Below are 24,371 nucleotides of genomic sequence, written 5' to 3'. Positions count from 1 at the left end.
TCAGGGGGCCCAGGTGAAGTAGTGGGGCTTCTTCGCATCGATGCCATACTCGCTGAGGGCAGTGGCCTGGTCCTCCATGGTTCGAGTGGACTTGCAGTCCTTGCTCTTGCTCCGGGAGCTGCCAGAGGCTGTGCCCTTCATTTTGCAGTGCTGTAGGGCATCGTTGGCAATATCTGGGATGAATTTCTGGGCAGCTAGGGAGATGAGCCGAATTATGTGTGGGTCTGAGGCCTCAAAGCCAGCAGGGTTCAGGTAGTAACCAGTCACTGCATCAGGGACCCTGGGTGAGTAATCCTCCCGCTGCATTACGAAGTCCAGCAGAGGCGGGCTGGACACCGCAGGCTTCGCGTCTCCCCCGCCGCGCTCCGCAGTAGGTAAACCGCGCCGCCCGCCCACACCTGAGCCGCCCCGCTGGGCTGGTCCCGCCCACGCAGCCAAGGACCTCCTGCCCCCAGCCAAGGCTCCAGCCCCAGGTCCCCCTGCTGGCCCTGTGGGGCTGGTCTTGTTCTCTGCGGCTGGGCGGCACCAGTGGGCGGCGCTGTGGGAGCAGAGATCAGGGGCGCCGGGCCTGGGGCCAAAGTGGAGGAGGCTGGAGCCAGTTCCGTCTGCATTAGAGCCGCTGCAGCTTCTATGACCCGTGGGAGAGGCTGACTTCTAATATTCTTATGTAATACAACCCTCACTTCTTGTATTCTTGCTGTTGAGATCAACTGAAAAACCTGGTTGTAGATGGCCTTTTAGCAAATAAACTAAGATTTAACATAACATTAAGGTAAATAAGCAGGAGTGCAGAACAATCCTAGGGTTCTGATTCTCATCCTAAAACAAGCAGGATTGGAAAATTGGCAGTAGTTTCAATGGTGAGGCCAACCTCTGGGAAATACCTCAGCGCATGTTTATATTACATTAGGATGAAAAGGTTTCGAATAGCTTAAATTTCTGAGCAGGACAGATGTGGATGTGACAGGATCATCTGGTTAGATCACCGTGTTAAAAGGGGCCAAAATCATAGTTTCAATCCCCACATCTAAACAACTGAGTTTTTCTTCATTTGCTCAAATAAAAACCTAACTGCAGGCTAAATCCGATCGTTCATCTTTAAAGTGTGTTCTTTGGAGCAGGGCAAGAAGGGTAAAGAAATATGGAGAGATGGGGATAAATCTATGACCACTTCTAAATCATGGGGCCTATTGTGTTCATAAAGAGGTGGCAAATTGTATAAACAGAAAGTCTAGATGTTCTCAGTGAAACAGTGACAACTAGAGGCAAGTGTATCAAATGTCAAAATGACAGGTGAACAAATGAAAAGTTGAAAATGTTAAAGTAATTATGAGTTCTTCTAAATACTTTCTATAAGGCATTCCATAAAACAGAAACGGTTTTTAGTCTTTTCTTGGAGGAAAAAAATATTGTCTTACCATCCATTTTAGATTTGCTCAGAAAAATTGCTCCTGCCCTTGGATGGTCAGCTGGATTTTATTCCAAAGTTCAATCTGTAGAGGAAAAAGACGTGATAATTTAGAAGAATGAAAAAGATGCTTTTAAAAACAGCTACACATTGTGATTACAGGCATACAGACTCATGCCTGTAATCCAGCACTTTTGGAGGCTGATACAAGAGGATCATCTGAGCCCATAAGTTCAAGGCTGCAGTGAGCTATGATTACAACACTGCACTCCAGCCTGGAAGATAGAGTGAGATTCTGTCTAAAAAATAGGTACACGTTAATTTTAATCACTTTTAGCAGTCTTGAAAGAAGTGTGTAGTAATAAATATGAAGAAATATGGTGGCAACAATATAAAAATTCTACTGGGAAATGCACCATGGTTCAATCTTTCCACACATGTAGACTAAAACTAGGCTATGCAACTTCTTTTCTTTTTTAACTTGTACCTGAATAATCTGATGCAACTAGTAGGTGAATCATCTACATGACCTCCTCCTTCTACTTATCAAATAGGAACACTCTCACCCTCCTCTATGCTGATATGACTAGCACATTTCAGGATCAGTCTAAAGTAGCAAGTGATGCTGTGGCCAATTACTGTCAGACACCAGCTCAATATATCAAATATACTAAAATAAACAGGGTGGTTTTTGGCAAGCGTTCTTTAGATAATCAAAGGCTAATTTTAACTCCATTCAATAAATGATCTCATTTATTTAGCTGTGATGTATCTGGGATATTCATCATGGCAGATTTAAGAGGGCTGCATAAAAAGTTTAATTTTCTAATCTACAGGAACACTGTCATAACAGAAAGTGAGGTTTTTCATTTTGCCCTCAATATCCAAAGCTAAACTCCCATGTTTTTCTTCCCACAGCATGGTTAATTTGGGGATTCATCAAAATTATCTTCCGGAGCAGGTCATAGAACAGCTTCTAAAAAATTTTGATCCTACCTATGCCTGCAGGTCACCAAAGTGGGATAATCTCCTATTTAAGTGAGACAACAAAACAGATTATTGAATTTCCATAAGACAAACTTTACCATCATATGGGATAATAAAAGTTGTCATGAGAGGAAACAATAAACTAATTAATTAAGGTAAACATCCCTCAGAGGCAAAAGTCCCTAAGACACCTCACTAATGTTGAATATTGCTTTTCCTCTAAGATTATCCTAGTTGTAAGATCCATCTCAATTGCACAGATGTTAAAATGTAAAAATATATGTAACTTAGAATAAATGAAATGCATTATTAAAGGCTAAAAATGTTAAAATTATACAATAGTAAACCATCAAGAAATAATTTTCCTTGCAAAATATTAAAGGGAGAGGGCAGTGACCAAGAAATTAATCAAAGAACCAGTACATTTCAGAGAAAGAGATTGAGTTCAACATTGATTGCAGTATATCTCAATGAAATAGAAGCAGTTTCTGGGCCAACTGCTGGGCACCCATTTATGTAAAGGCTCATTGCATTTACTGACCTGCTCTCTCATCCCTATACTGCACATTGTATTAGTTTTATGGCCCATAACACAAATATTTTAAGTCTCTCAATTTTTTATCTGTCTCTGCATCAACTCTAAGTCTTGCCTTAACTTTTTTAATCCTCAATTTATTTTAGTGACTGTGACTGAGCTGTGACAATTCATATACTGTAGTATGCCTTTCTTCCTTCATATATTCCTTAAGAGCACTTAACTCCATTTCTTAGACTTTTAAGAACATTTCTGTGTTACTGGTACCTCTGTTTCATTTATTATCTAATGTTACTGTTTTAACCCTAAAGCTTAATTACTTTAGTACACTAAAAAAGGATGAGAAAAAATGTAATATCCAAGAGGCCTATATAAGTGATTCTATAAATTTTGTTCCTATATTCAATGTGTCTGGAAATTACATTCTTGATCTACCAAGTCTTATTTAAAATCTTGGAAACTCAATTTATACTTTTCAAAGCCTGTCTTCTCGTATATAAAACAGGTATAATTTCTCCACTACCTAAATCAAAACATTGTGAGGAGTGAATGAAATGCAAGAGCAATATATATACTATATAATGCACAATAAACTAAAAAACAAAGGTTTCACTAACTCAAAAGCAAAACGTAAATATTTGACATTCATTGGAAAACCCATACCAAAACAATATCTTGGGCAAATATTCACTTTGGCTACCTACTAAAGTTGAGAGAAAAACAGTCACACACACACACACACACACACACACACACAAATTCCTTTCAGTGTTTTTTTTTTAAATAAACAAACATATATTTCCCCTGCTTTCTTTCATGTAAGTTAATGTATGTTCTCCCCCTTGCTTTTTCATATAACATCCTAGTGATGACTCCATAGCAGTAAAGAGAGATATTATTATTTTTATAGCTCATAGAACTCCTTTGTGTGGATGTACCAGTTTATTTTACAAGTCCATTGCTATACACTTAAGTACTTTCTAACAATGCAAGCCAGGCATGGTGGTTCATACCTGTAATCCCATCACTTTTCGAGGCTGTAGAGGGAGGATTGCTTGAGGCTAGGAGTTCATGGCCAGGTGGAGCAAGATAGCAAAATCTATCTCTAAAATTTTTTTTTAAAAATAGCTGGGTAAAATATTAATACGATGCATTCCTCATCTTTTAAAGTATTTTAAGAACCAAATTTGGCATATCTGCCACCTCCATGCCAGTCTGAGGACTTAGAACTTTTGTGTGGTTCAGTAGCTGTCTTACACAGTCATTTCAGATCTTTAAGTCCTTGTTTCTTCATCAGAAATATAGAGAGAATATACACAGGCTTTATTTGTATTTGGAAGGGCCAAATATGATGTACATGAAAATGTGTTATACATCCTAAAGAATGATGTAAAGAGACCATTTTGGACTCTCATCCTATGCTACCCATCTACTAACTGTTTTGTAAAATCACTCACAGGCTTATTTTAAACCACCAAGCAGAGCAAAAATTTTCACAAGTACTTACATGCTTTGTGTATAAAGGTACAATCAATTAATTCACATAATATATTTGTTCATTCTTTTGCAGTTTTTGAATATTCTGAAAAGTGAGTACAGCACTTCCCAATTGCAAAGGCACATCCCTCATGTCATGAGGCTTAATTATTCTAACTTTTAAGTGAATTAAGAGTCTAACCAAAGTTTCAATAAAAGAGCTCTAAGGCTTTTCCTCTATAGCAATGAAACCACTGGCACTTAAATGAAAAAATAAGCCAGCCACATGTAAACTTCTTTGTGATCCAATGTTTTCTATTTCAAAGCACTTAATTTTTATTCACAAACCACCTTGTTATCCTAAATTATTTTTACCTAGATTCATCTCTTTTCAAAATTCTAGAAGTAAAAACTCAAGTACACATTTGGGAATAACACTAATTGGGTGTCGGGCAGATGTGGGGGTGGGGAGGGGATGGGTGTATACCTATATAATGAGTGTGATGTGCACTGTCTGGGGAATTGACATGCTTGAAGCTCTGACTCAGCGGGGTGGGGGGCATGGGCAATATACATAATCTGAACTTTTGAACCCCCATAATATGCTGAAATTAAAAAAAAGTAAAAAAAACCTCAAATATTTCTTCCTTTTCCCCCTCCCATCTCCCTCCTCCCAGTGGTTTAGAGTCTTAAGAACTTTCACCTCAACAATCTTATCTTTGAACAGGATTCTACTGGGGGCCGGAGGTGGGGAGCCATGGAAACAGTCTTTTACAGGCAGGGTCTGGCATTTTAACTCCCAAACCTTTACACCACCTCTCCTTTAGAGCAGGAAAATGAAGTCTTAAGTCACTGAAGATATATCTGTGTCAAAGTTAGAATTTTAAAGAAATCACAAATCCAACGGTAAACTACTTCATATTTAAAAAAAATTCTGCAGCTCTGGCAATAACATTTCACACTTTTCAGTTCTTTTAAGCAGCCCCCAAATTTCTTTCTTTGTGTTTGAATTATACTTGGAAGGAAAAAAAAAAAAGCTTTCATCAAGGTAACAAAAAACCTGTATTAAGAATACCATATAGGAGATAGGAAGATGGCGGAGTGGCGGTGACTGCTTGGATCTGCGCTCCGGCGAGGAACCGTGGATTCGGACCTGCCACAACGCTAGAGGACCGCTCCCACACAGGAACAGCGGTGTGAATCCCCGGAGAATCAGCGTGGAACAAACAGAGCAAGTGAGGTCTGAGGTGAACAGAAATTAAGATCGCGGAACTCTGCGGAAGGCGCGGAACAGACAGTAGCCAGCGGAGCGCAGGCGGCTGCGCCCGCCCCCAGGTGGGGCGGGGGCAGTCTTTAGGAAAAGCAGCTTGCGCTCCTCACTGACCTCCACCCCCAATTGCTTGGAGACTCCCTCGCAAGCCAGAGCAGAATCACCAAGGGAGACGTAGGGCATTGCAGACAGGAGGCTTTTTCGGGAGAATAGCTTGGAACCTGGGAAGTCTCGGCTGAGACAGCCCTTGGCGAGAAGGGAGGGACCTGTGCCAGGGGGGAGGGGCATGAAGGATCCCCGATCAGCGAATTGTGCTGTACCTCTGCGCTACTTTTGTCGGTGGTTCTTCAGCCGGTGGCCCCCGGCGGCTTTGCCCGCCAACCCCCCCAGCAGTGGCGGTCTCTGGTCTCTGCCTGCCAGGGAGCCGGTCCCCCTCCGACCCCGGAGCGCTGTGGGCGCCATCTTGAAAGCAAAGGCGGAACCGCTCGGGAGCCATAAGGTGCCGAGCAGCTCTCTCACCCAGGCGCCCTCCGCTGGTCTCTGGGCCCGCGCCATCTCCGCCAGGACATGCTCGGCGTGAAGGGGCGGAGCTGCGCTAAGACGTAAAATAAACATTGAGTTGCCGCTCGGGACCCAACGGAGCGGGCATGAAGGGGCGGAGCTGCGCTAAGGCGCAAAAACACAATCATTGAGCCCCTGAACTGTATACTTCAGAATTGTGTATCCCTTCATTTAGCGATGTGCTGTGGTGCTGTGTAGCTTTGTTTTTGTTCTTTTGTGTTTGTGTTTTTGCTGTTTCTGGGTTAGGTCTCTTGTATTATTTGTTAGTTTGGTTTTTGTTTTTTCTTTGTTTTGTTTTGTTTTATTTTGCTTCTTTTGTTTTTTTTTTTTTTTTTTGGTTTTGTTTTTTCTTTTCTCTCTTTCCTTTTTTTTCCTCTTCTTTTCTCCTTTTCTTTTCTCTTTCTTTTTCTTCTCCTTCTGTTCTTTCTTTTCTCTTCCTTTCTTTTTTTTTCTTTTTCTTTTCTTTTCTTTTTTCTTTTTCTTTATTTCTTCTCTCTTTTTGCCTTCTAACAGGGAACCCACGGTGAGCTTGGGAACGGGCCAGGCCCCTGGCTCTGGTACATACCGGAACCTGAGTAGTCACTCCCAACGCCGGCGATCTGCGGGTGCGCAATCGCCATCTTGGGGCCCACAGCCAAGTCACTGCGGAGCAATAGGGTGCCAAGAGGCTCCCTGGACGGCCCCCTCCCCTGGTCCACAGACCTTATATAGGGACCCCACCCATGTCTAAACATTGACTACTTCTCCAGAAGTGAGAGTGTGGAGCCTGGTCCCTGGGGACATTGGGCCAAGGCAGACTTTTGCCCGTGGGAGTTGCGGCAACTGGGGCGCTGAGCGAGCGAGGGCACCATCCACTCCCCACAGCTAGTATCTTTCCTGCAGATAGAGACAGAAACCACCCCTATAGAGGGAGAACCAAAGGGAAACAAACAAACAAACAGAATTTTGGTCCACTACTAGTGTGGACCCTGCCTGCCTTCTGAAAGACTACAACACAGTGTCCTAACTCGCCAAAGCAGTCTTGGATCACTCCAATCCTCTAGGATTGGACCCATCAGAAGCAGTCCCCCAACTGAAATAGAAAAATTTCTAAACAATTCACAACAGTCTCCCCCTCTTGCCAAAGGAAGCAATATACCTAGACTGCTCCACAGCCTAAGAATAGAGCACAGAGAGTGCTGTTAACCAGACTAAATCTATAAGAAAAGATCCAACGATTAATCTAGATGGGAAGGGCCCAGCGAAAAAACACAGGAAGCACAAAGAATCAAACAGAAAGCTCACCCCCAAAGAGAAATACCAGCTCTCAACCATTTGACACAAACCAGACTCAAAACACCAACATGTCACAAGAAGAATTCCAATTATGGATCATAAACAAGCTGAATAATATACAAGAATCAATGGAAAAACAACACAAGGAAAATGGCAAAAAAAAAATACAGGATTTGGAGGAAAAATTCACTAAAGAAATTGAAATATTGAAGAAAAACCAAACAGAACTCCTAGAAATGAAGAATTCACTCAGAGAGCTACAAAACACTGTGGAAAGTCTCAAAAGCAGGGTAGATCAAACAGAGGAAAGAATCTCAGAAATTGAAGATAATTCCTTCCAACTAAATAAGTCAGTCACAGAGATAGATCAAAAAAGTAAGAGAAATGATCTGAGTCTTCAAGAAATGTGGGATTATGTGAAGAAACCTAACTTGAGAGTTATTGGCATTCCTGAGGGTGAAGAAGACAATAAGCAAGGGTTGGACAAGCTATTTGAAGAAATAATCGAGGAAAATTTTCCAGGCCTTGCCAATACTCTAGACATACAGATTCAAGAAGCTCAAAGGACCCCTGGGAGATTCATAGCAAATAGGAAAACACCACACCACGTAGTCATCAGGCTGACCAAAATATCCACTAAAGAGTCCCTTCTCCGAGCTGTAAGGAGAAAGAAACAAGTAACTTATAAAGGAAAACCCATCAGAATTACGCCAGATTTCTCAGCTGAAACCTTACAAGCAAGAAGAGTTTGGGGCCCCATTTTCACGCTTCTGAAACAGAATAATGCCCAGCCTAGAATCTTGTACCCAGCTAAGCTAAGTTTTCTATACGAAGGAGAAATCAAGACATTCTCAGATAAACAAAGGTTGAGGGAATTCACCAAGACAAGACCAGCCCTACAAGAAGTACTCAAAAGAGAGTTATACACGGATCAGCACAAGAAAGATCCACGAATGTAAAACTACTCAAGAGCTAAAGATGAAATTCCAGATACAACAATGGCTCAGGAGAGAAAACATCACAATGAAGTTCTACCCAACAAGCTGAACAAAAAACCGTCTCACTTATCAGTTTTCTCAATAAATGTGAATGGCTTGAATTCCCCGATCAAGAGACATAGACTGTCCCAATGGATAAAAAAGCACAAGCCAAGTATCTGCTGTCTTCAAGAAACCCACCTAACGAGCAAAGATGCATTTAGACTGAAAGTAAAAGGATGGAAATCGGTATTTCAAGCAAACGGTAACGAAAAGAAAGCTGGTGTGGCAATCTTAATTTCCAATAACTTAGCTTTCAAACCAACAAAAATAATAAAAGACAAAGATGGCTACTACATACTGGTCAAGGGCACAATTCAACAAGAAGCCATGACTATACTCAATATATATGCACCCAACATAGGTGCACCTAGATTCATAAAGCAAACCCTACTAGATCTGAACCAGATGATAGATAATAATACTGTAATAGCTGGAGACTTTAACACCCCACTGACAGTACAGGACAGATCCTCTAAACAGAAAATAAACAAAGACCTAATGGACCTAAATAGAATGCTAGAACAAATGGGCATGGCTGACATCTATAGGACATTCCACCCAAAGTCCACAGAATATACATTTTTCTCATCAGCTCATGGGACATTCTCTAAGATTGACCATGTCCTAGGACATAAAGCATGTCTTAAAAAATTCAAAAAAATAGAAATTATACCATGCATCTTCTCAGATCACAGTGGAATAAAAGTAACAATGATCACAAACAGAAACCCTCACTCTTACTCAAAGTCATGGAAGCTAAATAACTTTCTCCTGAATAATTATTCTATAAAGGAAGAAATCAAGATGGAAATCAAAAGTTTCTTTGAATTAAATGACAATGGAGATACAACTTATCAAAATCTATGGGACACAGCTAAAGCAGTCCTGAGAGGGAAATTCATATCCATAAATGCCTATATCCAAAAGACAGAAAACATGCAAATAGACAACCTAACGAATAGACTCAAAGAGCTGGAGAAAGAAGAACAGAACGACCCCAAACCCAGCAGAAGGCGAGAAATTACTAAGATCAAATCAGAATTAAATGGAAAGGACAACAAAGGAACTATAAGGGAAATTAATAAAACAAAAAGTTGGTTCTTTGAAAAGATAAACAAAATAGACACACCTCTGGCTAAACTAACCAAGAGCACAAAAGTAAAATCTCTAATAACCTCCATTAGGAACATGAAAGGAGAAATCACAACCGATGCTACAGATATACAAGATATCATCTATGAATTCTACAAAAATCTTTATGCACACAAACTGGAGAATGCGGAGGAAATGGACAAATTTTTAGAAACACATAGTCTTCCCAGGCTCAACCAGGAAGAAATAGAGTACCTGAACAGACCAATATCAAGAACTGAAATCGAAACAGCAATAAAAAACCTTCCCAAAAAGAAAAGCCCTGGTCCAGATGGGTTCACACCTGAATTTTACCATACATACAAAGAAGAACTGGTGCCCATCCTACATAAACTATTCTCTAATATTGAGAAGAATGCAATTCTCACCAACACGTTCTACCAAGCCAATATAACATTGATACCAAAACCAGGAAAGGACGCAACAAAAATAGAGAATTACAGACCAATTTCTCTCATGAATATAGATGCAAAAATTTTCAATAAAATACTAGCAAATCGAATCCAAGTACTTATCAAAAAAATAATCCACCACGACCAAGTGGGCTTCATCCCCGAGATGCAGGGGTGGTTCAACATACGGAAATCTATAAATGTAATTCACCACATAAATAGAAGCAAAACCAAAAACCATATGATACTCTCATTAGATGCAGAAAAAGCATTTGACAAAATTCAACACTCTTTTATGATAAAAACGCTTAACAAAATAGGCGTAGATGGAACCTACCTAAAAATGATACGAGCCATATATGACAGACCCACAACCAACATCATTCTGAATGGGGAAAAATTGAAAGCACTCCCACTTAGAACTGGAACCAGACAGGGCTGCCCACTGTCCCCATTACTTTTCAACATAGTATTGGAAGTCCTTGCGAGAGCTATCAGGCAAGAGAGCAGAATCAAGGGAGTCCAAATAGGGAAGGAAGAGATCAAACTCTCACTTTTTGCTGACGATATGATGCTATATCTGGAAAACCCCCAGGATTCAACCATGAGACTCCTGGAATTGATTAACGAATATAGCAAAGTCTCTGGCTACAAAATTAATATACAAAAATCAGAGGCATTTATATATGCCAACAACAGTCAATCAGAAAACCAAATTAAAGACTCAATACCCTTCAAAATAGCAACAAAAAAAAATAAAATATCTAGGTATATATCTAACTAAAGAGGTAAAGGACCTCTATCAGGAAAACTATGAAACACTGAGAAAAGAAATAGCAGAACTTGCAAATAGATGGAAAAATATACCATGCTCGTGGATCGGAAGAATCAACATTGTTAAAATGTCTATACTACCCAAAGTGATCTACAGATTCAATGCAATCCCTATTAAATTACCAACATCATTCTTTACAGATGTAGAGAAAATAATTATACACTTTTTATGGAATCAGAGAAGACCCTGTATAGCAAAAGCAATTTTAAGCAACAAAAACAAAATGGGAGGTATTAATTTGCCAGACCTCAAACTATACTATAAGGCCGTGGTTCTTAAAACAGTCTGGTACTGGCACAAGTACAGGGACACAGACCAGTGGAACACAACAGAAAATCCAAATATAGAACCATCCTCATATAGTCACCTAATTTTTGACAAAGCAGGAAAGAATATACTCTGGGGACAAGAATCCCTATTCAATAAATGGTGCTGGGAGAATTGGTTAGCCACTTTTAGAAGACTGAAACAGGATCCACAGCTTTCACCTCTCACAAAAATCAAATCACGGTGGATAACAGACTTAAACCTTAGGCGTGATACAATCAGAATTCTAGAAGAAAATGTAGGAAAGACTCTTACAGACATTGGCCTAGGCAAAGAATTTATGAAGAAGACCCCCAAGGCAATCACAGCAGCAACAAAAATTAATGAATGGGACATGATTAAATTAAAAAGCTTCTGCACAGCCAAAGAAACAGTCCAGAGAATAAACAGACCACCTACAGAATGGGAAAAAATTTTTGCATACTACACATCAGATAAAGGACTGATAACAAGAATCTATTTAGAACTCAGGAAAATCAGCAAGAAAAAATCAAGTAACCCTATCAAAAAGTGGGCAAATGACATGAATAGAAACTTCTCGAAAGAAGATATAAGAATGGCTAACAAACATATGAAAAAATGCTCAACATCCCTAATCATCAGAGAAATGCAAATCAAAACCACAATGAGATATCACTTAACCCCAGTGAGAATGGCCTTTATCAAAAAAACCCAAAACAACACATGTTGGCGTGGGTGCGGAGAGACAGTAACACTCATACACTGCTGGTGGGACTGCAAACTAGTGCAACCCCTGTGGAAAGCATTATGGAGGTATCTTAAACAGATTCAAGTAGACCTGCCATTTGACCCAGCAATCCCATTACTGGGCATATACCCAAAGGAAAAAAGGTCATTCTGTAACAAAGACACATGTACCCGAATGTTTATAGCAGCACAATTCACAATAGCAAAGATGTGGAAACAACCCAAATGCCCATCAATACATGATTGGATTAGTAAACTGTGGTATATGTATACCATGGAATATTACTCAGCTATAAGGAATGATGAAGATACAACATCTCTATGGTTCTCCTGGAGAGAATTGGAACCCATTATATTAAGTGAAGTATCCCAAGAATGGAAAAACAAGTATCACATGTACTCACCAGAAAATTGGTTTCCCTGAACATCACCTAAATACACATCTGGGAACAACACCAATTGGATGTCAGACTGAGGTGGGGGGCGGGGGAGGGTATGGGGGTATGCCTACACAATGAGTGCATTGTGCTCCGTTTGGGGAGTGGTAACACTTGAAGGTGCTGACTCGGGAAGGGGGGGGTGGGGAAGGGAGGGATATATACCTACATGATGGGTGCAATGCGCACGACCTGGGGAACAGACACGTCTGGAGTTCTGGCTTGGGGGGAAAGGCGGAACAGGAGCAACGTATGTAACCTGAAATTCTGTATCCCCCATAACAAGATGAAATTAAAAAAAAAAAAAAAAACCCTAGGAACTTAGAGAGAGAGATAGAGAGAGAGAGGAAGATAACATTATGGAATATGTCTGAAGGAAGAACAAACCTAAGTTTAAACAAAACCATTTAAATGGTGAAAGAAATGCTGACGTTCAGTGTGGATGTGGATTTGGGTTGATTGGCAGCAGAGGGCTGAGACCAAGTCAGGACAAGAATCTTTAGATCCGAAGGGTCAAGTTCTTAGGTCAGGCTTGAGGCATTTTATATGGCGGTTCCCTCATGGGGGTCTTTGGATCACCTGAGGGAGCTTCTGAAAGACAGTGGCTCAAGCTCCACCAGGACCTACTGAAGAGAAATGTTTTGGAGAAGAGCTTGAGAATCATGAATTATCAAAGGCTCCTTGTGTGTTTCTGATTGAGGTAGACTGAGCTTTGGGGGCTTTTACTCAAATGGAGAGAGTCGTCTGGGTGAGAAGAACTTGAAGAGAAATTACTTTGGACATTTCTTCCCGGGAGTGGGGTTAGTTTCCTAGCACGATTCAGATTTCTACTCAGCTGACTTGTCACTCTTTGCTCTGTAAGTTCTCACTCTTTACTCTTTAAGATTTCGGGGTGGGTTGTGTCTCTTATGGAAACTTAATGTCTGTGAAACAAACCGTGGAGTCATCCTAGGATTGTGGTATGAGTTGGAGGGGAGGGCCCTGTTTCCCATCCTGAATGGGTCAGTCACTGAGGCTGCCTGTCCTCTGCACATGTGACATCAGCTGTATCTGAGGCAGGCTCCGTGCTCTTTTACGATGTAGGCTGGGTCAGGTTCACAGCCTGGACTGGACAGGGAGGCCAGAGAGAGGCACCAGGAGGAAGTGGACTGAGAGCCTCTTTATAACCCCTATTGACACTGCCTCTATTTCCTTGCCCAGGACTGCAAAGAATCACTCTGCTTGTATAAAAGGTGCCTCGGGACTCATACTGCATGGTTTCAAGGTTTACTGGAAATAAATGGTTTCAACATTTCTTCCACAGGACACACTAAAACCTATTTCTAGACCCTATTTGTGAAGCTGAGAAATGTTCCTATTTTTGCTTTACAAACCAAAGTCATTATTTTATTATTAGTTTTAATTGACAAATAATAATTGTATACATTTATGGGGTACACTATGATGTTTTGATATATGTAGATAATGTGGAATGATGAAAACAAGCTAATGTGATTTTTTTGCCTCAGTTGTCATTTTTTGTGGCAAGACATTTGAAATTTACTCACTTACTGTACATTTGAAATATGCATACATTTTTATTACTGTAGTCATTATCCTATGCAATAAATCTCAGATCAAAAAAAAAAAAAAGAATACCATATAGAGTCTCCTATGGCAACTTCTATTTTAAATTTAAATAAGAAATCCTCAAATATTTGGGTGTGAACTATCCAGACTATCAGCTACCTTAATGAGTGGGAGGAAGGAACAATGAGGCCCTTCCCTGGCTCCTTCACTTAGGATGGGGAAGTATAGAGAATGGGATGAATACTCCATAAGTGGGGGTAGTTGAATGTTCATTGAGAAATGGGAGAGAATATACCAAAAAGATTTATCAGTTCATATGGGATGATGAAGAGAGCTACGGACCAAAGGAGGTGTGGGCTGCAGTCTCCCATGTGGGGTTGGGGGAAGGTGCAAAAACAAATCAATGGAGAATGGATAATCCTTTCAAAAATGATACTAGAATAATCAGAAAACTGTATGCAAAGATATAAAAATAAATGCAAACCATATCATAGAGGTAAGCATAACATGTAAAATTTTGAAATTTTTAGATATATGAGGAAGGGGTATATGAAAAATTCTATACCTTCCACTCAATTTTGCTGTGAATCTAAAACCTCTCTAAAAATAAATGAGCAAAAGACTTGAATGACACTTCGTCAAAGAAGATATACTGATGGCAAAAGGCATGTGAAAAGATGCTGAGCATTACAAGGAATTGGGAAATGCCAATTCTGTTACAAGGTGATGTCGCTACAAGTAGGTAAAATTAAAAATCAGAAATACCACGTCCTGGTGAGTGTGTAGAGCTGAAACTTGTGCATCGCAGGCAGCAATGCAGAGTGGTGCAGCCACTTTCAAAAAGTTTGACAGTTTCTTAGAAAGGTAAACATTCATTTACCAAATCAGTAATCCCAGCTAGGAATACATCCAAGTTAAAAAAAATTAAAAAGGAAAACTGTGCTTACATTTGCAAAGTGTGTAAATATTTATAGTGGCTTTATTCATAACTGCCTCAAACTGCAAACTGATTAAACCGAAGTCCTCGGTGGGTGGACGGATAAACAAACTGTGGCTCATCCATCGATGGAATACCTCTCGGCAGTAAAAAGGACCACACTGTTGATTAACATACCAGAATGTATGAATTTCAGATGCCTTATGCCCGCTGAAAGCAGCTGGACTCACAGACTTCATTCCGTGTGGATTCAGTTACCTGACATTCTGGAAAAGGCCAAAAGACCTAGGACCACCGAGCAGGGAAGGGCCAAGCGTGGCACACAGGTCACTGGGGGTGATGGAGCTGCTCTGTGTTTGATTGTGATAGTGGTTACCCAATCCCCTGCATTGGTCAAATCTAGAACTATGCACCCAACAAGTGAATTTTACTCTATGGGAATTTAAAAATTAATAAATACAAATTTAACAGAGGGCAGGGGAACCCAGATCTCCCTGGTCACCTGTGCCCTAACCTTCACTCCTCTTCCATGACGCCCAGGTTGTCTCCAAGGAAGCAGAGGGCTCCTAGGGCAACTGGAGCAGCCTTTCTGCAGGCTGAGAGCGACACCTCTGCATTCTTGAGTCGTGATGTGATTAGATGATGAGAACATTTTAGGAAGAAGAATATGGTGGTGATAAATTATGTGTCTTAGTGTCTGCACTCTGCTACAATTTGAAGAGGATTAAGAAAAGGCAGGGAAGTGAAGACCTCGCCTCCCTTGTCAGAGAATCACAGAACCTCAGGGATTTCATCAGCATCTGCTCTGGCTTCTCCCGGGTAAAGCTCCCCTTCTCCCAAGAGAGGGCCCGCCTGGCTACTCCCTGCATAGGCAGCAGTCTGCCGAGGAGCCGCAGGTCCACGGAGACCTACTGCTGTCCGGATCCCTGAAGGACTCTGGGCCTCATCTTCAGTTTAAAGAACTGATTTTGCAATTGGGTCTGGGAATCTTCCGGGGGTAGTGGAAAAGCCACAGGTGTGTGTACAGAGCAGAGCATGTCGGGTAGGCCTGTGCAGTCCCACACGTGCTTCACTAGAATAATTCAGGCTTCTAGGTTTTACTTGTTGGACTGCCAAGTGCGCCACTTGCTAACAATATGACCTCAGTTTCCTTATTGTCACATGGTCACTCTAGCGGTACTTTCTTCAGAAGAGAGTTGTAAGGATAAGTGACATGTGCAGAGCACCTACCTCCAGCTAAGCCTAGAGTAGGAGTTTATAACATTCAGTAATTACATGTTTCCATTTGTGTTTAGTGCTCTGCACATTTTATTTGTCTGTTTATCTTTTGATGGGCATTTTGGCTGATTCCATATTTTGGCTACTTTGAATGGTGTTGCAACAAACAACACTATAAACTTAAAGTCATCCCACTGGATATTCTAAGGCCCCATCTACCCTGTCATTCAATGATTCTATGATTTCACTTACAGAGAAATTGGTAGAGAATGGGGTCTCTTCATCCCCACTCCAATTTGAAATGCTTTATCTATCTACACACACGCACACACGTAGATACATATATGTGCTTGTTTTTACATTTCTATTGATTCATTTTTTCCTGTGGTTTTAAAGTAAAAAAACATAAAAGGGAAGCTATCTAAATGTTCATCATGAGTGGATCAATTACATATTATATCCGCACTACAGGATCTTATGCAAATCCAGAATGTGGCAGATCTGCATATATTGACATGATGAGATGTCTGCAACATATGAAATTAAAAAGAAAACAGGTTAAAGAGAAATGGGCTGTGTAGTTGCCCCATCTTACAGCAAAATCTGCTGGAGTAAACAGCCATTGGTCCATTTTAAATGGTTAAACATTTCTTCTGTATTCTGGCATCCGTCTCCCTCAGAACTAGCTCTTCCCCCTGGAACACCACAAAATCCTTGGCCTCCCTCCCCAGGGCATCAAATCTTGAATTTCCTGCTTTTCTCCAGGAAATGTGGCTCTGGCTCCCTGGATTCTCCCACGGTTGTCCAAATGGCCAGGTCATTGTCCTGGCGGCATTCCTGAGCTTCTACCACGTGCTAATCCTGTGCTACTCACTTTACAGAAAGGATCTCACTGAACCTTTACAAAAACCTCTGCAGGGGGTGTTAATATTACCCCGTTATTACAGATGAAGACACTTGCTTGGGGAAATTCAGTAATTTTCCCAAGACCTCTCATCTAGGAAGTGATGAAGCAGGGATTGGAACTGAGGCAGCAAAACTCCAGGGCCACACCTGCTAAACTGACCAGAGCTGCGTCTCTGAAACCAAGTTGTTTTTTGCAGGTTGCATTGCCTATATGTGTTTTTGTTTCCCCTTCTTCAAAGACTTAGAGTTTGCCTTTGACATTAAAAATTTTGGTCTATCTGGAATGATTTTTTTGTATGTGTATGGTGTGAAGTGTGGATTCGTTTTCATGCACTTAAATTAGTGAACAGTCCAGATTTTCCCATAGAAACAGCAGTAAATCAGGTTTCTATACTATACTCATAGGTCAGTTTGTTCGCTCTCTTTTTGGCCCATTGCTCAGTTTGTCTATTCCTGCTCCGATACTACACACGGTTGTGTTAATATGTTTTGATATTGGGTCACGCAGGTACCATCACCTTGCTTTCCTTGTTCAAAAGTGTCTTAACTACTGGCAACCTGAACTTCCATATACACTTCGCAATCATATGGTCAAATTTCATGAAACCTTAATTTGCATTTTAATTAGGATTTAACTAATTCTATGAATTAATTTGTGGGAGAGTTGATGTGATTCCAATATTGAGTCTTCCGAACTATACTCTGACATGTGTTTCCATTAATTAGGTTTTTTTAAAAATGTTTTTTAACATAGTTTTAGGATTTCTTACACTAAGGTCTTGTACATGTTTGCTGCATTTATCCTTAGAAACATTATTTTTTGTTGCACTTGTATATAGTATGTTTTAAAAATTGAATTTCAGTTTGCTCCTGGTGTACGGAAATGCAATGGACTTTTGTGAATTGATCGCACATCAATGTAACTTTGCCAGGCTCTCTTGTTAATTTTTAATAATTGCCTTATATAATCTATCTTTTAGGGAAAAGTATCATTTGTGAAAAAAGATATTTTTAAATTTTTTCACTTCCAAAGCTTAAATCCTTTATTTCTTTTTCTTGTCTTATTTGGATTGCCAGAATACAATGTCAGATAGAAGGGGTAGAAGGAGACATCAGTGAAATATTCCTGAAATTTTTTCCACATTTACTGAGATCATAACACAGGTTTTTAAAAATACATTAAAGTGGTAAAGTATCTAAGCAAATTTCCTAATATGAAATTCATCTTGCCTTCATAGAGTAAGCCCACCTGGACATGAGTATTATCTTTTCATTCATTGTGGAATTGGTTTGCTAACATTTGGTTTAGTAGGATTTTTCCCCACTCATCCTTTGTTCTCTTTGTAATTTTTAATTCTTATTGATACATACTAGTTGCACATATTTTTAGGGTACCTGTGATGTTTCAATACAAGCATATGATGTGTAATGATCAAATCTGGTAATTAAGATATCCATCTCCTCAAACATTTATCAGTTCTTTGTGATGGGAGCATTCCAATTCTTCTCTTCTAGCTATTTTAAAATATACAATATTGTTAACCATAGTTGCTCTCTTGTGCTAGACCATATTCCTTATATCTCACTGTAGTTTTGTTCTCTTTAACTAACCCCCCTTCTTCCCCATCCCCATTACTTTTCCCAGCCATCATTCTACTCTCTACCTTCATTATATCAATATTCTTTTTAGCTCCCACATACGAGTGAGAACATGCCATATTTGTCTTTCTGTGCCTGGCTTATTCCATTTAACATAATATCTTCCAGTTCCACCCATGTTGCTGAAAACGTAGAATTTAATTATTCTTTATGGATGAATATGACTCCATTGCATATATGTATCACTTCTTTTTTATCCATTCATCCACTGATGAACACTGAAGTTGATTCCACATCTTGGCTATTGTGACTAGTGCTGCAATAAACATGGGAGGGCAGATATTGCTTCAATATAGTGATTTCCTTTCTTTTGGATATATACCCAGTGTGGGATTGCTGGAACAGGTAGTGGTTCTACTTTTAGTTTTTTGAGAACCTCCATACTGTTTTCCATAGTGCCTGTACTAGTTTACTTTCTGATCAATGATATATGAATGTTCCCCTTTCTCTCATTCCTTGTCAGCATTCGTTTTCTGTTGGTGGTTTTTTTTTTTTTTTTTAGACAGAGTCTGACTCTGTTGCCGGGGCTAGAGTGCCGTGGCATCAGCCTAGCTCACAGCAACCTCAAACTCCTGGGCTTAAGCGATCCTCCTGCCTCAGCCTCCCATGTAGCTGGGACTACAGGCATGTGCCACCATGCCTGGCTAATGTTTTTCTATATATATTTTTAGCTGTCCAGATCATTTCTTTCTATTTTTAGTAGAGACAGGGTCTCAAACTCCTGACATTGAGCGAGCCTCCCACCTCGGCCCTCCAGAGTGCTAGGATTACAGGCGTGAGCCACCTCGCCCAGCCCTGTTTTTTTGATAATAGGCATTTTAACTGGGGTGAGATGATCTCTCATTGTGGTTTTGATTTTCATTTATCTAATGATTAGGGATGTTGAGAACTTTTGCATATACCTTTTGGCATTTTGTATGTCTTCTTTTGAAAAATGTCTATTAAGATCTTTTGCCCCTTTTTAAATCAGATTATTTGGATTTTTTGCTATTGGTTTGTTTGTGTTGCTTATACACTCTGGTTATTAATCCCTTGTTGGATGAGTAGTTTGCAAATATTTTCTCCCATTCTATAGGTTTTCACTTTGTTGATCGTTTGCTGTGCAAAAGATTTTAGCTTGATATAATGCCATTTGTCAACTTTTGCTTTGGTTACCTGTGCTTTTAAGGTCTTATTCGAGAAATCTTTGCCCAGACCGATGTACTGAAGCATTTCCTAAATGTTTTCTAGTAGTTTCATAGTTTCAGGTCTTACATTTAAGTCTTAATCCACTGGGACTTGATTTTTGTATATAGTGAGTGATAGGGGTCTTGTTTCCTTATTCTGTGTATGGATATTGAGTTCTCCCAGCACCATTTGTTGAAGAGACTGTCCTGTCTCCAATGTATATTCTTTGTGCCTTTGTAAAATGTGAGTTGGCTGTAAATGCATGGATTTATTTTAGGGTTCTCCATTCTGTTTCATTGATCTGTTCCTCTTTTTATGTTAGTACCATGCTGTTTTGGTAAGTATAGCTTTGTAGTATATTTTGAAATCAGGTAATGGAATGCCTACAGCTTTGTTCTTTTTGCTTGGGACTACTTAAACTATTCAGGGTCTTTTGTCATTCCCTGTTAATTTTAGAATTGCTTTTTCTATTTTTGTGAAAAATGTCATTGGTATTTTGATAGGGATTGCATTGAATCTGTAGATCACTTCGGATACTACAGACATTTTAACAATATTAATTCTTCCAATCCATGAACATGGGATGTTTTTCATTTTTTGTGTCCTCTTCAATTTCTTTCACCAGCGTTCTATAGTTTTCATTGTAAAGATCTTTCACTTCTTTAGTTAAGTTTATTCCTAGGTATTTTATTTTAACTTTTTATAGCTATTATAAAGGGGATTGCTTTCTTGATTTCGTTTGAGATTATTCACTATTGGCATATAGGATTGCTACTAATTTTTGTATGTTGGTTTTGTATCCTGAAAACTTACGGAATTCATTTGTTACTTCTAAAAGTTTTTTGGCAGAATCTTTAGGTTTTTATAAATATAAGATAGTATCATCTGTAAACAAGGACAATTTGACATCTTTTCACTTTGGACGCCCTCTATTTTATTCTTTGTCTAATTATTCTGGTTAGGACTTTCAGTACTCTGTTGTATAAAAGCAGTGAAAGTGGCCAACTTGTCTTTGTTCCAGAACTTACAGGAAAGGCTTTCAATTTTTCCCCATTCAGTATGATGCTAGCTGTGATTTTGTCATATAGGATCTTTACTGTTTTGAGTTATAATATGTTCCCATTGTATAACCAATTTGTTAAGAGTTTTTATTATGAAGGGGGATGTTGAATTTTGTTGAATACCTTTTTTGTCATCTATTGAAATGATCATATGGTTTTTGTCCTTAATGTGATGTATCATGCTTATTGATTTGCAGGTGTTGAACGATCCTTGCATCCTTAGGATGACTCCTATTTGATGATAGAGAACAATCTTTTAAATATGTGGCTGAATTTGGCTTGAAAGTATTTTGTTGTGGACTTTTGCATCTATGTTCATCAGTAATATTGACCTGTACTATTCTATTTTGCTGTGTCCTGGTCTAGTTTTGGTATCAGGGTATTGCTGGACTGTAGAACGGAGTTTGGAAGTATTTCCTCTTCTTCAAGTTTTTGGAATAGTTTGAGATAGAATTGGTATTAGTTTTTCTTTAAATATTTTATAGAAGTCTGCATTGACACTATCGGGTTCTGGGCTTTTCTTTGGAGACTTTTTATTAGTGTTTTTATCTTGTTACTCATTATTGGTCTGTTCAGGTTTTCTATTTCTTCATGGTTCAATCTTGGTAGGCTGTTTATGTCTAGGAATTTGACCATTTCTTCTACATTTCCCAATTTATTGGCACCATAAGAGACTATGTAATAGTCTCTGATGTTCCTTTGAATTTCTTGGGTAATAATTATAATGTCTCCTTCTTTATCTCTGATTTCATTTATTTGGATCTTCTTTTATTTCCAGGTCTAACTAAAGTTTGGTCAACTTTGTTTATCTTTTGATAAAACTAACCTTTTGTTTTGATAATCTTTTTATGGTGTTTTCATCTCAATTTCATCTATGCTCTAAACTTTATTATTTCTTTCTGTCTACTAATTTTGGGTTTCACTTATTTTTCCTTTCTTGTCTTTTAAAGTGCATTGCTAGGTTGTTTATTTGATGTCTTTCTACTTCTTTTGATGTAGATGTTTATTGATATCAACTTCTGTCTTAGTACTGCTTTTTCTTGTATTTCATAGGTGTTTGTATGTTATATTTCTATTTTTATTTGTTTTTATCAATATCAATGTTCTTTAAAATTATTTTGTCTAGTTTTGTATCAAGGATATATTGTTAACATAAAATGGTTTGGGAGAGATTCTTCTTTCTTGTCTTCTGAAACAGTTTCTGTAAGGGTGGATTTTTTTTTTTTTTTTTTTTTTTTTTTTTTTTTTTTTGAGACAGGGTCTTGCTCTGTTTCCCAGGCTAGAATGCAGTGGAGTCATCATAGCTCACTGTAGCCTACAACTCCTGGGCTCAAGTGATCCGCTTGCCTCAGCCTCCAGAGTAGCTGGGACTAGAGGTGTATGGTACCATGACTGGCTAATTTTTCTATTTTTTTAGAGACAGGATCTAGTCTTGCTCAGGCTGGTCTTGAACTCCTGGTCTTAAGCAATCCAAAACCTCGGCCTCCGATAGGGCCAGGATTAAAGGTGAGAGCCACCATGCCTGGCTGTGGAATTGTTGATTTATTAAATATTTGTTAGAATCTACTCACAAAGCCAACATGAAATGGTTTATTCTATTTGCAGAAATACGTTCACAACTAATTGAAAATGTTTAATAGTTCTATAATGATTTAGATTTGTTAATTTTTTATTGAGTCATCAAGGTGGTTTATATTTTTCCAGGAATTTGCTAACTTTTTTTTATTTTTGATGATATTGGCAAATATTTGTTTATAATCTAATTTATTTTTTTTATATCTCCTCGATCTTTAATTGTGTCTCCTTTTAAATGCTATTCATACACAGTCAGCAGGGGGGCTAAGGCGTCAATGGCTGAGAAGTCCATGGATTCTGCTGTAGCTTCCTGGACAATGCGATGGAGCCTTCTTAATCCCGCTAGGCCGAACCTTCATTGCCTGGGACTACAGGCTGTCCGCTCTGCTGTTCAGGGTAGGAGGAAAGGCACAGCAAGGCAAGTCTCAGGTACAGCAAGTATGAGCAGAGAGTGGCGACTGGGTAAGACCTCATAGACAAGCAGGGTGCAAGGAAAGAAGGGGTCTTAAAAGAGTGTGCACGGCTCACTCCAAGACCGACCTTGGAGAAAAGGCACCCTTTCCAGGGTCACAGAGGGCCCCAAGAGAGCTCAGGGAAAGCAGAGCCTACCTAGGAACACATGCACAGGCCCGCTTCTGCAGGCCTGGGCAAGACTGGGCATTCTTGCCTGAAGAGAAAACAGTTACCCAGGCAGTGCAGTCAGTGCCCCAACCAAAGCGAAAGGGAACAGGGCCACCACCACCCTGCAGCCACACAAAACCCAGTCTCAACTCCTCCTGCCTCACCCCCTCAGTGTAAAGAGTAGCGGGCAATGGCCCCTACCAGCCATTGTCCACCCCTGCTGACACTTCCCCAGGAACAAGCCAGGCATATATATCCCTGCAAGAAAGGAACGAATGGAGAGTAGACGAAAGGGAAACAGACTCTTCCACAGAAGGCAAAGGCCAGGCGGGGTGTGATGCCGCTCTACCAATGGGAAATGAGTGATGGGGCACTGACACGAAGACCTGATTAACTTGCCAGCAGAAAAAAGGGCTGGCCAGATGGGCACGGGTGTCAGTCCTAGCCAGTCACTAAGAAGTCACTGTGGAGAAGGAAAGCCTGAGGCAGTGGATGCCCCCAATGCTGACCTTGATGGAGTGGGAATGTATTCTGGCACACAGGGTTCATCCAGATGAAGAAGGGTCCAGGCCTTCGGAAACCATCAAGAGAGAAAAGATGATGGGTCACGGTGTTGGGGTAAAAACTGGCACCCCGCCAGGAGAAGGCACTGCTAACCGCCACACGGATGCCACCTTGGATGGCTGAGCTAGCCAGAAAAGCCCCTGTGGAGGGCAGATGTTCTCCCTCCATAGTCTCTGCTTCTCTGCCCTCCGGCCTCCAGCGGAGAAGGCAGGCGTGAGCCTAGGTAGGGCATGAGGCCCAAGGGAGGCAGAATCTCCTTCCTGGCCTTCCCTGCACACCTCTCTGGCCTCCAGAGTTCCTGGTGAGGTGGTGGTGGTAGTCGTCAGCTTGGCTGTTATCCTCTTCGTGTCGGAATCCTGGCTCACCTCCTGGTGGGGAGGACGTTCCTCCTCTTGCCGGTCTCAGGTGGCACCCCCGCCCTTGACCAGGCGGAACCACACCATCCTACCCCCATGCAGGATCCCCACAGTAAACGAATGGCACCGGGGCCCTAGCCCGAGCGGAACTGCACCAAGGGGCTCACAGCGAGGTGACTTAAAGGAGCCCCGAGGCAAACGGCCAACACGACAGACCAGTGACTCCCACTTGCGAACACACATACATAGAATCTCCCTCTCTCTCTATGTCTCTCTCTGTCCCTCTCTCTCTCAGAAGCCACAGGTACTCAGGCAGGTCCTGTCAGGGCCAGGCT

General features: G+C 40.4%; 1 pseudogene; it reads right to left on the bottom strand.

Annotated features, from left to right (window-relative positions):
- LOC138378757 (transcription initiation factor TFIID subunit 10 pseudogene) lies at window positions 1-23,848 on the bottom strand (annotated as a pseudogene).
- Window positions 23,849-24,371: the final 523 nt, after the last annotated feature.

This window comes from Eulemur rufifrons, chromosome 30 (assembly GCF_041146395.1).
Source record: "Eulemur rufifrons isolate Redbay chromosome 30, OSU_ERuf_1, whole genome shotgun sequence".
In the NCBI taxonomy this organism is placed as follows: Eukaryota; Metazoa; Chordata; class Mammalia; order Primates; family Lemuridae; genus Eulemur; species Eulemur rufifrons.
Note: the sequence above shows the minus strand (reverse complement) of the source record. Positions and strands in the feature narration are given on the sequence as shown.